This window comes from Bubalus bubalis, chromosome X (assembly GCF_019923935.1).
Source record: "Bubalus bubalis isolate 160015118507 breed Murrah chromosome X, NDDB_SH_1, whole genome shotgun sequence".
NCBI classification, from domain to species: domain Eukaryota; kingdom Metazoa; phylum Chordata; class Mammalia; order Artiodactyla; family Bovidae; genus Bubalus; species Bubalus bubalis.
The window spans coordinates 30,224,350-30,241,755 of NC_059181.1; the positions used below are offsets into that span (position 1 = coordinate 30,224,350).

The window sequence follows — 17,406 nt, forward strand, 5'->3', positions numbered from 1 at the left end:
AGACCTAAACATAAAACCTGATACTATAAAACTCTTAGAGGAAAATATATGAAGAACACTCTTTGACATAAATCACAGAAGTATCTTTCTCGATCTTCTAAGTAATGGAAATAAACACAAAAATAAACAAATGGGACTTAATTATACTCAAAAGCCTTTGCAAAGGCAACCATAAACAAAATGAAAAGACAACTCACAGAATGGCAGAAAATATTTGCAAACTATGTGACCAAGAAGGGATAAATCTCCAAATCTACAAACAGCTCATGCAGCTCAATACCAAAAAAACAACTCAACCAAAACATGAGTGGAAGACCTAAATAGACACGTCTCCAAAGAAGACACACAGATGACCAAGAGAAACATGAAAAGATGCTCAACATTACTAATTATTCAGTTCAGTCGCTCAGTTGTGTCTGACTCTTTGCAACCCCATGAATTGCACCAGGCCCCCCTGTCCATCACCAACTCCCGGAGTTCACTCAAACTCACGTCCATCGAGTCGGTGATGCCATCCAGCCATCTCATCCTCTGTCGTCCCCTTCTCCTCCTGCCCCCAATCCCTCCCAGCATCAGAGTCTTTTCCAATGAGTCAACTCTTCGCATGAGGTGGCCAAAGTACTGGAGTTTCAGCTTTAGCATCATTCCTTCCAAAGAAATCCCAGGACTGATCTCCTTTAGAATGGACTGGTTGGATCTCCTTGCAGTCCAAGGGACTCTCAAAGAGTCTTCTCCAACACCACAGTTCAAGGGCATCAATTCTTTGGCACTCAGCTTTCTTCACAGTCCAACTCTCACATCCATACATGACCACAGGAAAAACCATAGCCTTCACTAGATGGATCTTTGTTGGCAAAGTAATATCTCTGCTTTTCAATAATCTGTCTAGGTTGGTCATAACTTTCCTTCCAAGGAGTAAGCGTTTTTTAATTTCATGGCTGCAATCACCATCTGCAGTAATTTTGAAGCCCCAAAAAATAAAGTCTGACACTGTTTCCACTGTTTCCCCATCTATTTCCCATGAAGTGATGGGACCAGATGCCATGATCTTCGTTTTCTGAATGTTGAGCTTTAAGCCAACTTTTTCACTCTCCTCTTTCACTTTCATCCAGAGGCTTTTTAGTTCCTCTTCACTTTCTGCCATAAGGGTGGTGTCAAATGCAAATCACAACTACAATGAGGTATCACCTCACACCACTCAGAACAGCCATCATCAAAAAGTCTACAAATAAATGCTGGAGAGGGTGTGGAGAAAAAGGAACCCTCCAACACTGTCAATGGGAATATAAATTGGTACAGCTACTATAGAGAACAGTATAGACATTCCTCAAACTAAAAATAAAGCCATATGACCCTGCAATCCCACTCTTGGGCATATATCTGGAGAAAAGCATGGTCTGAGAGGATACATACATTCCAATATTTACTGCAGCACTCTTATTATCAGTAACTATGACATGGAAGCAATCTAAATGTCCATCAACAGAGGAATGGGTAAAGAAGATGTACATATATACATGGAGTATAACTCAGCCATTAAAAAATGTAACTTACCAGTCTTATGAAGAAATAAACCCATATCAAGCATCTTTCCCAAACATGGTATAAATTAGAAATCAATCACAGGACAACTGAAAAATTCACTAACGTGAGATTAAACAACATGTTACTGAACAACTAAATAGGTCAACAGAAAAATCCCTGGTGGCTCAGATGATAAAGAATCTGCCTGCAATGTAGGAGACCTGGATTCAATCCCTGGGTTGGGAAGATTCCCCTGGAGAAGGAAATGGCTACCAACTCCAGTACTCTTGCCTGGAGAATTCCATGAACAGAAGAGCATGGTGGGCTACAGGCCATGGGGATGCAAAGAGTCAGACACGATTGAGCAACTAACACACACATGCAAAAAATACCTTGAGACAAATGAATATTAAAATACACCAAAATTATGAGGTTCAACAAAGTAGTTCTAAGAGGGAAGTTCATAGTAACAAAGGCCTACCTGAAGAAACAAGAAAGATGCAAATAAACAACAGAACATTACACTTCAAGGAACTAGAAGAAGAAGAAAAAAAAAGTCCAAAGTTAGTAGAATGAAGGAAATAACAAAGATCAGAGTGGAAATGAATGAAATAGAGACCAAAATTACAACAGAAAAGATCAATGAAACTAAGAGGTGGTTCTTTGAAAAAGTAGACAAAACTGACAAACCTTTACAAGGGATACCACAGAAATACAAAGGATCGTAAGAGACCACAATGAACAATTAAATACCAATAAAGGGGACAACCTGAAAGAAATGAATAAATTCCTACAAACAATCTTCCAAGAATTAATCATGAAGAAATAGAAAATGTGAATAGATCAATTACTATTAGGGAGACTGAATCAGTAACCAAAAATCTCCCAACAAAGAAGAGTCCAGGATCTGAGAGCTCCATTGGTGAAGTCTACTGAACATTCAAAGAAGAATTAATACAAATCCCTCCCAAACTCTTTCCAAAAAACAGAAGGGAGAAAAAAACAACAACAATAACAACAAAAACCAGAAGAAGACACTTCCAAACTCATTTTAAAAGGCCAGAATTGGGCTGATACTAAAACTAGACAAGGATACCAAAACAAAGAAAACTACAGTCCAATATCCTTGATGAACATAGAGGAAAAATTCTCAACAAAATATTAGCAAATGAAAATCAACAGTACATTAAAAGAACCATATATTATAATCAAAGGGTTTATTCCAGGGAGGCAAGGATGGTGCAATACCTGCAAATCAGTCAATACAATGTACTACATTAACAAGATAAAGGATAAAAATCATATTATCATCTCAATAGATGCAGAAAAAACATTTGACAAAATTCAACATTCATTCATGATTAAAATTCTCAAGAAAGTGGGTACAGAGGGAGTGGAAAGATATATGTACAGGTCTACCGCTAACATCATATTCAAAAGTATAAAGCTGAAAGTTTTTCCTCTATGATCAGGAACAAGCTAAAAGTGTCCACTCTCATCATTTTTATCCAATGTAGCATTGGAAGTGAAGTGAAGTCGCTCAGTCGTGTCTGACTCTTTGCGATCCCATGGACTGTAGTCTACCAGGCTTCTCTGTCCATGGGATTTTCCAGGCAAGAGTACTGGAGTGGGTTGCCATTTCCTTCTCCATTTTCTGCCATTTTCTTCCTAGCATTGGAAGACCTAGCCAAAAAATTAGGCGAGAAATAAAAAGCATTCAAAATGGAAACAAAGAAGAACTATCAATATTTGCAGATGACATGGTATCATATATAGAAAACTCTTAAGACTCCATCAAAAAACTGTTACAACCAATAAACGAATTTAATAAAACTAAAAGATACAAAATCAATACAGAAAAAACTTTTGTTATACTAATAAAATGATGCCTCAGTCAGTAAAGAATCCACCTGCAATGCGGAAGACCTAGGTTAGATCCCTGAGTCAGGAAGATCCCCTGAAGGAGGGCATGGCAATCCACTCCAGTATTCTTGCGTGGAGAATCCCCCATGGACAGAGGAGCCTAGTGGGCTATATTATAGTCCGTGGGGTCACAAAGAGTTGGACATGACTGAGCGACTAAGTACAGCACAGCACAGAGAAATTAAGAAGACAATCCCATTTACAACCACATCAAAAAGAATAAACTACCAAGGAATAAATCTAATGAAGGAGGTTAAAGATGTATATACTGAAAACTACAAGACACTGTTGAAAGAAACTGAAGACAGAAAAAAAGATAGTACATGCCCATGAATTGGGAAAATTACTATTGTTAAAATGTTCATACTACCTAAAGCAATCCACAGATTCAATGAAATTCCTATCAAAATTCCAATGGTATTTTTCACAAAGAGAACAAACAATCCTAAAATTTATATGCAATCACCAAAGACCTCCAATAATCAATGCAATTGTGAGAAATAAAAATGCTGGAAGCATCATGCTTCCCGGTTTCAAACTATATTACAAAGCTATACTAATCAAAACAGTATGGAGTTGGCATAAATACAGACATATAGATCAATGGAACAGATATTCCATTACAACACAGAAGCCAAGAATATATATTGGGAAAATGACACAGTCTCTTCAATAAATGGTGTTGAGAAAACTGGACAGTCACATGCAAAACAATAAATGGACCACTGTATTACACTATACACAAACATTAATTCAAAATGTATTAAAGACTTGAACATAATGCTCTAAACCATAAAAGTCCTAGAAGAAAACATAGACAGTAAGCTCCTTGACATAGGTCTTGGTAATTATTTTTAGACTTGACATCAAAAGCAAAAAAACAAGTGGGATTACTTCAAAACAAAAATGCTTCTACACACAGAAAGAAACCATTAAGAAATGAAAAAGCAACCTATAGAATGGGAGAAAGTATTTTCAAATCACATATCTGATAAAGGACTAATATTCAAAATAAACAAAGAACTCACATAACTCAATAACATGGAAAAAAATCTGATTAAAAAACTGGCAGAAGATATGAATAGACATTATTCCAAAGAAGACATACAGATGGCCAAAAGGTACATGAAAAGCTGCTTAACATCACTAATCATCAGGGAAATGTAAATCAAAACCACAATGAGAGACCACCTCACATCTATCAGAATGACTATTATTAAAAAGACAAGAAATAACAAATGCTGGCAAGGATGCAGAGAAAAGTGAATGCTTGTGCACTGTTGGTGGTAATTTAAATTGGTGCAGCCACTATGAAAAACAGTAGGGAGGTTTCTCAAAAATATTAAAAATAAAACTAGCATACAGTACAATAATTCTGTTGGGGTATTTATCTAAAGAAAACAAAACCACTAATTTGGAAAGTTATATGCACCTCCATGTTCACTGCAGCATTATTTATAATGGTGAAAATATGGGAACAACCTAAGTGTCCATCAAGGAATGAATGAAGCGAACTATGGTATATATACACAGTGAGAGCTCATTTCTAGCATATAGTAAAGAACTTCTACAAATCAGCAAGTCAAAATAAGCAAGGAAGTACATGACGCATTTCTGAAGGAATTCTACCGAAAACAGTTATAAAAGCACAACACCTAGATCTAGTTATAAATATCGACACTTCAAGATTTATAAAGTAAAACATTTTACCATATATTAACGGTTGCAAAATTGTCAGATGCCAAGCCAGTTTTCTCATTCTCTAGTCACAACTCTAAAACAAATATATATCATTGAAAAAGTCCTGTTTAAGAAATTTTTGCCTACTCCAAGGTCAAAAACTGAGACCTACCTACATATCCATCAACAGTAGTTGATGGATATATTGATATATTCACACAATGAAATATACAGTAATGAGAAAGAACAGGTAACAACTATACACAATGTAGATAAATCTCATATTCATAATTTGAGGTTTATCTATATTCTAATGTTGCACAAGAGACTACAGTAGGATTCTATTTATATAAAATACAAAATAGGCAAAAACAATCTCTGGTGTTAAAAGTCAGGGAAATGGTTAGAGGGCAGTAAGTGACCAAAAGGGTACAAAAAGGGGTACCTCATTTTCAAAACTGATTAGAGGATACAAGAGCAAAAAAGTTTGAAGTCCACTGCTTTCAGGGCAAAGCTCAGAAATTAAATAGCAAAAATTTTAAAAAGCAGGTATGATATAATATGCTAATTACATGACTAATCAAAGCTTCCCAATATTTGTACAGATTCAACTTGTAACGATGCCCGGCTAAAACTGACTGAGGAACTTTACCCAAGAAAAATTATCTACTTAGAGTAGCCATATACTTTGCCTTGAGTAATTTTAATGCTATTAGTCACATAAATATGCTTAATTTGAGAAGAAGAATGTCATTTTGAAGAAAAATAAATAAATGATACAGTTAAAAAAAAATATGCTAATTACCAAAAAATATTGCTACAGCTCTCAAACCAACTGGAGATTCTTAAACTTACAGTGACAGTGGTTTGTAATTATTCAAACCTCAAAAGATAAATTGATTTATATCCAGTTTAGTGACTAATGCTGATTCATAAAGATGCAAGACAAGCAACATGATCTTATAAGGGTTTTAGTTTATTTTATTCAAGTAAGTTGATTTACAATGTTGTCTTAATTTCTGCAGTACAGCAAAGTGATTCAGTTATATATACATTCTTTTTCACATTTTTCTTCATTATGGTTTATCACAGGATACTGAATATAGTTCCCTGTGCTATATAGCTTTTCATTAAATAAGAGGTTCTTTCAAATCTTAGAAATGAATAGACTGACACATCTAGTCAAATCTCCTAAATTCACAAACAAAGAAACTAAGGTCCTTTGAAATTGGGTAATTTGTCCAAGGTCATAAGCAGCTCTTAATAAGTAGAAACAACTGAAAATATTTAAGTTCTCCCCTCTCCCAGTTTTCTATAAGTTCTAGGGCACTTCAACCCACCAAGGGTTTGTTTATTGGCAGGGCCCCTTAACACATACCACATTCAATTAAAACATTTTCATCCAAATGTTACCAACACAAAATTAATTTGTTTGCCATCCGTGACTAATAGCCAAATACTATTTCTGGAGCAGAAAAGATAAGACTTTCTAAAGTAAAGTTCATGATGTGCAACCTAACAGATAACTTTCTGTTTACACTAAATGATGACTGACATCAAATGTAAGGCATAAGTAATAATTTAGAATGACAATGGCACCTATAGCATACAGTACTCCTGAAAAAGACAAAATAATGATCAATTATGACCTCACACTGAGGTCAATACATATAAATAAACATAAATGTGCTAAATTAGCAACAAGTTATTGTACAAACTTAACATTAATTTCTCAACCAGAATTACAAGTACTTTCTGCAATTCATTCCAGTTAGCTTCTATATCCAATATGAATTATTTCTTTTATATATCTTTAACGATTTTAAAAGATGTCTTGTCATTCTGAAGCTAAATCCATCGAAATTGAACAAACAGTACATGAAATAACCCGTTTAGTCCAACATATTTCTAAATTATAAAAATGCTTTAGGCTCCACCCTAACACCATAGCATCTTTATGTCTTGCATCTTTATGAATCAGCATTAGTCACTAAACTGGATATAAATCAATTTATCTTTTGAGGTTTGAATAATTACAAACCACTGTCACTGTAAGTTTAAGAATCTCCAGTTGGTTTGAGAGCTGTAGCAATATTTTTTGGTAATTAGCATATTATATCATACCTGCTTTTTAAAATTTTTGCTATTTAATTTCTGTGCTTTGCCCTGAAAGCAGTGGACTTCAAACTTTTTCTTTCCTCTATCGTAGGACTCTTCTTTTATTTCAAACTATAAAGTTCACTGCCAAGATGAATCCCTGAACTAGACATCACCAGGGGAAACACCTGGCATTTTGAGGACCTGCAGAAAGATTCCATCAGAAAATGGTTTTATGGCCACAGAAACGTATCCCCTAAAGATTAAAAATGACCTAGTAACTAAATGCAACATGGTACCTTCATATGGATCCTAAAACAGAGCAGGACAGTAGTGGGAAAACTAGTGAAATCAAATAAATCTCAGTTTAGCTAATAATAATAAACCAACGTTAGTGTCTTAGTTTTGACAAATGTACCACTGCTATATACACCTGGATGAAGAGTATATGGGAACTCTGTTCTATTTTTGCCTATTTTTTAAAAAATGACTTAGCAAGAACTACCAGAAGTCAAAACATTTATACCTCAATTCTGATCCACAGTCAGTATTTTCAGGCAATGCATCTCCACATCCCTACAAGACCTAAAACGGGGATGAGGAGATACACACAGAAGGGACTCTTTACTTAAAGAGTAAAGAGTCACCTATTTCTCCAATGCTTCAATATTATAAAATAAACTCCCAGAAAAGCCTCAAAAAAAAAGATGCTTATTTTAGGCAGGGATGAAAATGAAAAGCTATGAAAGTATTTCTCAGTGGAAGAAGAGGAGAATAATCCTATTTTACTACAACAGATATGTGCAATGAACAGCCAAAGCTTAATAATACACACACACATACACACACATATTACATTTCTTATGCACTCACCAATGGGCCAGGTGCTGTTTTAATTGCTTTATATTTATTAACACATTTAACACTGCCCCAAACCTTGTAAAGTAAGCAGTACTTACATCTACATTTTACACGAGAAGTTCCGTGACAGAACAGAAATTTGACAGCAACCACTAGGCATGCTGCAATCCATGGGGTCACAAAGATTCAGATACAACTTAGTGACTGAACAACAACAACTACACTACACAGCTTTTTGAGGAGGCAAGCCAAGAAAAACCTCCTCCCTTCTAGAGACCAGGTCCCACTACTTACCCTGTGCTTAGCTTCCACCACAAAAGAAATTTCTCTGCACAAGGCTTGGGAGTCCTTGCTAGAATTGTGAACAAATGTGACCCCAACACACCATCTTCAAGATTGTGCTCATAATCTCTCTGTACCTGATGAACGCAGTGCATATTCTTGTTGAGACATTGTTAAACATAGAAGTTCGTTTTTATAGTACTATCAGTCCTCAAATTCAGATATGTTGGGCTGGCCTGGGAATCTGAAGGCCATATGGGACATTATTTCTGTGGGAAATTGGTGCTGATTTTCAAAAAGTAATACTTATAAATGAACCATTTAGAAATTAAGGCTCTGTCTACATAGACTCTGGCCTTATACTTACACAAATTTTAATAAAGACTCTGTGGTTACTCAAATAACCCAGTTTTGCTCATAATGTCAAAGTGGCACAGTTCCTTTTATCTAACATAATAGAAACCGTGTTATTGGAAAAAATTAGTTTAATATTTTATGGATTTTCTACGCTGTGGCCAATTTTGGATGTATCCAACAATGAATATACTGCTCTCCCTGCCACTCCCCCCAAGTTTTGCATTAAAAAACTATTACACAATAAACAAATATATCTTACACATACACACAAACCCCCAGAACAGAAGGGGAATCATATCAGAAGGTAGCTAAAGTAGTAATAGCAGCAGTAATAATGATGATGATAAAGTAATAACAGAACTAACTCTTTTTGAGCATTTACCATTGCCAGGCATGTTCTAAATACTACACATCCTCTGGCTCATTTAACCTTCATGAAGGTCCTGTGAGGTGGATATTACATTATCCCAATTTCAAAAATGAGGAAACAGGTCAGAGATTAAGCAACTTGCCCAAGATCACAGAGCTAGTTAGTGTGAAAAGTAAGATTTGAATATTTGAGCATTTTACCCCTAGAGATTATATTTTAACCACTGCAATCTGTGTGTAATTAAATAATTTGGTAAACTCTTAAACAAAGGGCATGAGAGTGCGCTTGGTGGCTCAGTCATGTCCAACTTTTTGTGACTCAGTGGACTGTAGCCTGCAAGGCTCCTCTGATCATGGGATTCTCCAGGCAAGACTACTGGAGTGGGTTGCCATGCCCTCCTCCAGGGGATCTTTCTGACCCAGGGATCAAACCAGTGTCTCCAGCACTGGCCGGTGGATTCTTCACCACCTTCAACAAAGGGCTGCTGCTGCTACTAAGTCACTTCAGTCGTGTCCGACTCTGTGCGACCCCATAGACGGCAGCCCACCAGGCTCCCCTGTCCCTGGGATTCTCCAAGCAAGAACACTGGAGTGGGTTGCCATTTCCTTCTCCAATGCAGGAAAGTGAAAAGTGAAAGTGAAGTCGCTCAGTCGTGTCCAACTCTTCGTGACCCCATGGACTGCAGCCCACCAGGCTCCTCCGTCCATGGGGTTTTACAGGCAAGAGTACTCGAGTGGGGTGCCATTGCCTTCTCCACAACAAAGGGCACTTAACTCTAATTCATTTTTTAAATGAGTGGCTTGGAGACAAAAAAGCGGGGCCCATCTTGCCTTTTAGTAGGAATAAGTGAAAGTCATGTCTGACTCTTTGCAACCCCATGGACTATACAGTCCATGGAATTCTCCAGGCCAGAATACTGGAGTGGGTAGCCGTTCCCATCTCCAGGGGATCTTCCCAACGCAGGGATCAAACCCAGGTCTCCCACATTGCAGGTAGATTCTTTACCAGCTGAGCCACAAGGAAAGCCCAAGAATACTGCAGTGGGTGGCCCATCCCCTCTCCAGTGGATCTTCCCAACCCAGGAATCGAACTGGGGTCTTCTGAATTGAAAGCGGATTCTTTACCAACTGAGCTATCAGGGAAGCACTTATTAGCAATATGTCCTTCAAACAAGCTAAGACTGAACACATTTAGGGATAACAAAATTTAAATGTATTTTGCTTTGCTTTTATCACTTTGAAATTCCTTGTTTGAACAATACAAATGGTGGTAACAGCATGCAACTTCAACAACAAACTAGTAAAACTTAAAACACACTGTCCATGTTTATCACTAAGTAAAGAAACTTGGATAAAATAACTGCAATAGTTCCAATACCCTTGAAAAGTTTCAGAACAGCAGCAAGAAATAGTGGGAACAAAATATTCTTTCATGATAAAGAAAAACTCTGTTCTTTCCACAACACTGTAACATCTGCTCCAAGGACAAACATTAATCCTGGATAGACTGAACTTCAATTGTATTTCAAAACACGTATCTAAATTCAGAAATTCTCCACTGACCATCTAAAAAGACTATCAGCTTATCTCTGCAAAGAGCCACCTGATTCCCCTAACATGTAATTTTGGATAGCTAAACATCTGCTCCCTACCATTCCACTGAGTAACAAAAAGCACACCACCCCAAACAACTTCTGGAGTGCAAGCTGGTTTTTTCAGTCATCTACCTGAGCCTCGAACTTGCCTTCCCAGGAAACAAAGATCCAATGTGCCAAGCTTCCAAGACAGTCCACTAAAGCTTAAACAACCATAAGCATACAGAAGTATAAAATACTGAACCTTCAAGAGCAATGTTTCTATCAGAAAACTCATTTAGCAGTCAAGAATAAAAGAATATCCCTGCCCCACTAAACCTTGGAAGTAGAAAAGAATTCTTCCCTCCTCTTAACTGAGTCAGCTCCCCTAGAACCACAGGCCTAGGCTTCCATGATCAAGGCCAAGCAGGAGGAAAGGTATAAAAGAGGGCAGTGGACAGTGTACTAGGCTTCAGAGTTAGAAAGACAAAAAGACAGCACTGTGGTGGAAGGAGATCCTGGGATGAGAAGGCAACACCTACTTGGGAGTAAAGGAAGAAGGGTGGGATGGCAGCTAAAAGGAGCAAAGCAAAGCCTGTGAGGGTTGGCTGGACTGCAAAAGACAATGAGGGAACAGTGGCTACTCCCACAGCAGATGGGCTGTTACAAGCTTTCCCCCTTAATGCTTAGGAGAGACAAGGAAAAGAAAGAAACCACAGGAAGAGTCTTGACAAAGCCTCCCTCTTTCTGGCTACTCTTATTCTACTGTGCAAGAATGCAGTGAGTTAAGGGGTCTTGACCGGGTCCCTCTTGACCTCATAGAGCACGTGGATCTGGAGAAGGGGAGTGGACCAGAAGAGTTTCGTTGCCCTCTTTGTCATCATCCATTCTGCCGAGGACCTCAGTGTTAACTGAGAACTAAGGGAAAGCTCCAGGTACCAACAAAAACAGGGTCAGAAAGAGAGGAAGGAAAGTAAAGACAGAAATTTGAAGCAGGGGGGAAGTAAGACATTGGAGGGTCAGACAAATAAATTAACAGAACTGCCAATGAATCAAAGTTTCATATATGTTCTTATATATTTAGAATTCATTTTGACAGTTTCAAATATTTCATCAGGACCATTTCACTTTCCGACATGAATATCTGTGGTCACGGTAATAAACTGAGGCTTATTATGAGGAAGGTATGAAGCTAAACTTCTAAATACATATGAGACAATTTCCTGGTATCTTTTTTTAATACAGTGGCAATATAAATCATTTAAGAAAGGCTTTTTTATTTACTTGGTGAGCTCTCACTTACATTATCATTTATTGACTTTTTTGGCCCAGTAGCCCAAATATCATGAGTAATTAACCTTCACAAATAAGGAATTATTTAACCCGTTCTTGGGAGTGTACCTATTAAGAAAAACTTGCTCAATCATTACCAAATATGACCCATGAAGTCTTCAAGATATTATATTACAAGCAAAGCTCCAAACTCCATAAAACATGAACAGATGCTGAGGAGCACAGGACTTCTTTTTCCTCCACCCTCTTATGCCCATGTTTCCAGAACTTCCAGCCTGGGTTAATTAATTTGACAGGTAAACTTAACCAAATGACCTGCTAGAAGATGAGTGCCGGCACTTAGCATTTGTTTTCTTTTTTTTTTTTTAATTTCAGCTTTCAGTGGCTACTCTTCCAGTTGAACTCTCTCTTGAGCAGAGATAACGGTCAGGTAGGCAAGTTCAGCATTGTGACAAACATACAAGAGCACAAACCAGTGGGGGACAAAAGTGAACGCACTGGCAAGATGTTTCTACTGTTTCACCAACATGGTCTTTCACTCCCTAGACCCATTAAAGATTATGCTGGATCCCAGAACAGCTGCTGTATTTTTCTGCAAAATACAAATTCGGTCCAAAACCTCTGTACTAAATTAAAGAGAAGAAAAACAGCATCTGCTATAAAGTACTTCACTTGCTGGAGAAGGTAGGTGGTTGGGTGAGTAGGTGGGTGGATATGTGTGCGTAAACCTTCAAGTTATGATAAAGCAAATTCAAATCCTTATAATAGTTTATATTTTATTTTAGTCATATAATTTCAAAAACTACTCAGGACCAGAATAAACAAGATATTTGATCTCTGAAGTATCTTTGGCATGCTGAAACTGAAGGCAAAGTTACTGAAAATATCTGAATTTCAGATAGGTCACTAGCGGCTACTAGGAATTCTCACCAATCAGCAGGCTTGTGCTAAAATGCTACCCTGGCTAGAAAATTGACACATATGAAAAGGAAAAAAAATAGATAATTTTCAACCAAGGACACTGACTGCATTCAAGATTACCAACAGAACTGAAAGATTTCTTTGTAATAAAAATTTCCATTTTCCCAAAATGTGTATTAGTCAGCACATATACTTATGCAGAGTACAGTAGAAAAAGCACATATTCTAGAATCAGACACACATCAGTTTGAGTTCTAGCTCCACAATTTACCAGCTATATGACCTACTCAGGAAAGTTACTGAAGAATACTGGAGGTTAGTGTCCTTATCTGTAAAACAAAGATAATATTATTACCTTTAGCACACGGTACCTATGAGGATTAAATGCAAACATACATAACCCACCAAGCCCAGTGTCTGAATACTCAATGTCTGCTCCCTTTGCTCCAATACAAACTGTACAGTGTGTTGACAGTGTCAAAGAAACATGTGGAAGAAAATTCAGAGTGACAGAACACAGATTATTACGTCCTGTCAAATGTAAAGATAAAAATCACATACGTAATATTTACCTTCACTAAAGTCTGTTGATTAAGAAAGCTGTAAGGGGGAATGTGCTAAAATTCAAACACTCCCTATCATAGAGGCATTTAAAATTATATATGTATATATGTTTGCATTCTTCAGGTATTCATAAAAGAGACCATCACAAAACTTACCATGGCTAACACAACACTGTAAATCATCTATACTCCAATAACAAAAATTTTAGGTACGTTAAAAAAAAAAAAAAAAAAACTTTACCAGGGGTGATGCCTATGGTACTGCTTTTAAAAGCTAGGATGATGCCTTTAAAAGCGAATACTGTGAAACATTAAACTCTCCTCTCAAAAGCCCTTTCTTAATAGAAATGTTTCTTTCTTCTTACAAATGTTCTGGTTATATTGTTGCAAAATATCTGCAAAGCAAAGACATAAACTAAATCCCCTTATCGTTCCAAAAGGAAAAAGTGTGTAAAAGAAACGAAGTTGGTCAAGTTGATCTTCTTTCCCATTCATTCTTGTTCTTTTACAAACCAGAATGCATGACAAGCAAAATTACTGTCTGATTGACAAATGTCACTAAGGAACTCATGGAATTGACAAGCCGTGTCTGGACCAAAGGTGACAAGTTGTCTTAAGCAATTTAAAATAAATTACGTTTCAGTAAGAACAAAAATGCTTTGCATCCACAGTATGAACTTTTGATTTTACATGCAGCTTACTTTTTAACCTACCTTGTCCCCCATCCACCGCCACCCCCCCCCCCACCACCACCACCAAGTCCTGCGTTTATTTAGGCACTTTAATGAGCTGCCACACAGCACTAAACTACAGAACTCCAACTGGGAATAACTCTGTTTTGGACCTCAGAGGACTGCTTGCGTGATATTCTTTAAACGAACGTCGACAGTATGTTCGCCTTACTCCACACCTGCCAACAATCATTGGCAAACGTCTTTAAGAACAATTAATTCCTATCGCTACTAGTCTTCCCCAGCTTCTCTCAACACCCTCAACAACCCCAACCTCGCTAGTCTTCATTCCCAAACGCTTTTGGGGGGCTTGAAGCCAGTACACAGAGGTTCACTATTTGCAATGCCCAGGGTCCCGGCGAGGAAGATCATCCCCTCTGCTGGGGGGCGAAGGCCAACCCAGGCCCCCGGCCACTCCCTCTCTTCTCGGCCTCCCGGGGCGTCCCGGGCGGGCGCGCCAGGCCCTGCGCAGACCTCCGGCAGCCCTGCAGTGCTCCGAGTCCGCCGCAGCCTCAGGCCGAGACGAGTCCCCGAGACACCTGCAGACCAGCACACGCCCACCGCCCTGGAGCGGGGTCACCGAGACGACCCCGGGGCCACTCCCGACGCCCCAGCTCGGGCAGGTGCCGGGCCTCCTCGCAGACACTCACCCGCAGCCGCTGCTCCCTGTTCGCCGCTGCCGCCGCCTCGCCTTCACACCAGTCGCCAGCTCCCGCGGGGGGTCCGGGCCCGGCGCCGCTTCCCCGCCCGACCCCCCTTGGGTGCGCGCCGAGCGGGGCCCGAGTCCGGTGAGAACCGCCGCCGCCCCCTTCCCTCCCTCCTCCTTCAGTGCGTCCCTCCCACCGAGGCCCGCCTCGTATTTCCTGGATCCGGTCTCGGCGAGAGCTTGGCAAGCGAACCTCCAGCTTCAGGGCTCGCGTTGAGCGCCGTCGCTCGCCAGGCACAAAGATGGCGCCGCCGGGGACGGCCGATGGCGATCTCGCGAGGCTTCCCCCACACACACGGGAGGGCGGGGACCCATGGGAAAGGCGGTCAATGAGGATAGCCTGAACTGACTTCAAACGCTACCCCAAATCGGAAACGGGCAGCACCAGACGAAAGTTACTGCGCCTGCGCGCGGAACGACGAGGACGCATGCCCAAAACAACTCCTGAACTAGTACCCAGTTCTCCGTGTTTTACCTGTTTCCTCCGGAGGCGCGGGGCAGAGACGAAGGGGGCGGAGTAATCTGAACTGAAACCCGGGCAAGGGCTGGGCGGGACCCGGAGGCGAAGTGAGCGACGTCACTTAAGGCTTGGTCATCCCTCGAGAGCTCAAACAACCTGCACACTTTGGAGGCTCTGGGAATCCTCCAACCCTTTCCTCTCCCTACTCTCCCTGTCACCGAGTATTCTTTGCAAAAAGCCTCAACTGCCCCTGTATCCTGTTCTCGGTTCGCTTGCTGTGTGCAACCACAGTCCTGTTTCCCACGGCACCATCTAACTTTCTCTTTCATTTTGGCGCTACAGGAGCCTTTCAAATCTCATACTAAAACAGCTGCTTTTGTTCCTGTTTTATTTTTCCTCGCTCTTTCATTTATTCATTCATTCAAACTCAGTGTTTTTCAGAGTTTTTCCTATGTGCCAATCACTGAGGAGACATGTGCTCTGACCTCAGGGATTTGTTGGCCTAGGATGGAGACGGGCAAGAACAAAACTATGATAGTTCAGCACAGTGAATTCTATGATAAAAAATGAGGAGAGACAGATACTACGGGCGAGAAAATTATTGAGGGGTGTCTCACAATCATGGGATTTAGTCCAGTGAATTAGTCGGAGAGATGTCAGGAAACAAACCATCCCGAATATTTTCACGGAGAGAATTTAAAGAATTGATCATTAGATGACTGAAAAGGCAAGAGAACTCTTATAATATATTGTTGACGTAGCAACTGCGTGAAGCAGCTCCTATGCCTAGAGCTGGTGGAACCAAGGAAAGCGGTTAGGATTATTCCAGTCATTAAAACTTGGATATTTAGACCAGGGGCATTGTGGAGCTGAAACCTCTGAGCTGGAAGCAGCATCTCCTGATGCTGGAATCTCTGAGGGAGGCTTGAGATGCTGTGTCTGCAAGTGGGAAAACGGCAAACTGCTTCCAACTGCTGCTATGGGAAGAAGCCACTGTCCTGAGAGCTTCCAGTCTCCTTGCAGCCTGGGAATGAGAATGAGACACATAGTGCCAAGCTGAACCTGATCCACGTTCTGAAGCAGAGCAGCTGCAGTGTTGAGAACCACTTATTTTGGAAGCTGGGTGTGGTCAGAAAGGGGGCCATTCAGTCAGGTTACACACCCACACATAGTGGGAACCAGTGTGTTAAAACATTTGTAGCAAACCTGCTTCAAGTTCAAGGATTCATACCAAACAGAACTGCCTCAGCCAACTCACAAAACCATGAGTGAGCAATAAACCTGTATTGTAGTACAGCACTGAGGCTTTTGTTTATTACATGTCATAAGTGGACTAATATAGCTGCTCTGTCCCACAAAGTAAGCAAGAGTTGCATGCTAAGTCACTTCAGTCGTGTCCAACTCTTTGAGACTCTATGGACTTGGGCCCACCAGGCTCCTCTGTCCATGGAATTTTCCAGGCAAGAATACTGGAGTGGGTTGCCATGCCCTCTTCCAGGGGATCTTCTCGACCCAGGGATCAAACCCAGGGATCTCTTACGTCTCCTGCATTGGCAGGTGGGTTCTTTAGCACTAGCGCCATCTGGGAAGCCCTGAGCCAGAGTTAGTTCCCTTCTATCCTGTTTCTTCACCATCCCTAGACTTGCCATCCTGGTATATTTGGTCCAGTATGGCTGAGCATCACATGACATTCTAGTCATTAGGAAAAGGAAGGCATCCCCATTTCCTTTAAGGCCACTACCATGGGTTATTACCATCACTTAACCATGTTATTTTATCTATATGCAGGGTAGACTGGAAAATGGGGTCTTATTCTAAGCAGTCTTACGACTTTATAAAAAAGGTTGGGAACACAACCAACAGTTCCATAAAATGATCAAAACTCAGACCTTGATTTAAAATTGTTTCTTCTCTCTCCAGTTCAGTCCTGCCCTCAGAGGGGAGCTTAAAGTCAAAGAAGCAGGTATAAGCCTTATCTTTCTGTTCCTTAGGCTTCTATTTCTCCCCTTGTTTTGCTAACCACAGCCTTTTCTAGGGAAGAGAGTGGCAATGAAGATGGTAAATT

General features: G+C 39.9%; 1 protein-coding gene across 7 annotated transcripts in view; it reads right to left on the reverse strand.

Annotated features, from left to right (window-relative positions):
- TAB3 (TGF-beta activated kinase 1 (MAP3K7) binding protein 3) overlaps positions 1–15,630 on the reverse strand; it is a 94,475-nt gene extending 78,845 nt beyond the window's left edge. For 4 of the 7 annotated variants that reach the window (XM_006058084.3, XM_044936968.1, XM_025276856.2 and 1 more), the window contains exon 1: positions 14,826–15,625. The gene's annotated coding sequence lies outside the window, so the exon portion shown is untranslated. Of the gene's footprint in view, positions 1–14,825 lie in introns of all 7 variants that reach the window. The other 3 variants (XM_025276858.2, XM_044936970.1, XM_025276857.2) reach the window with 2 other exon arrangements.
- Positions 15,631–17,406: the final 1,776 nt, after the last annotated feature.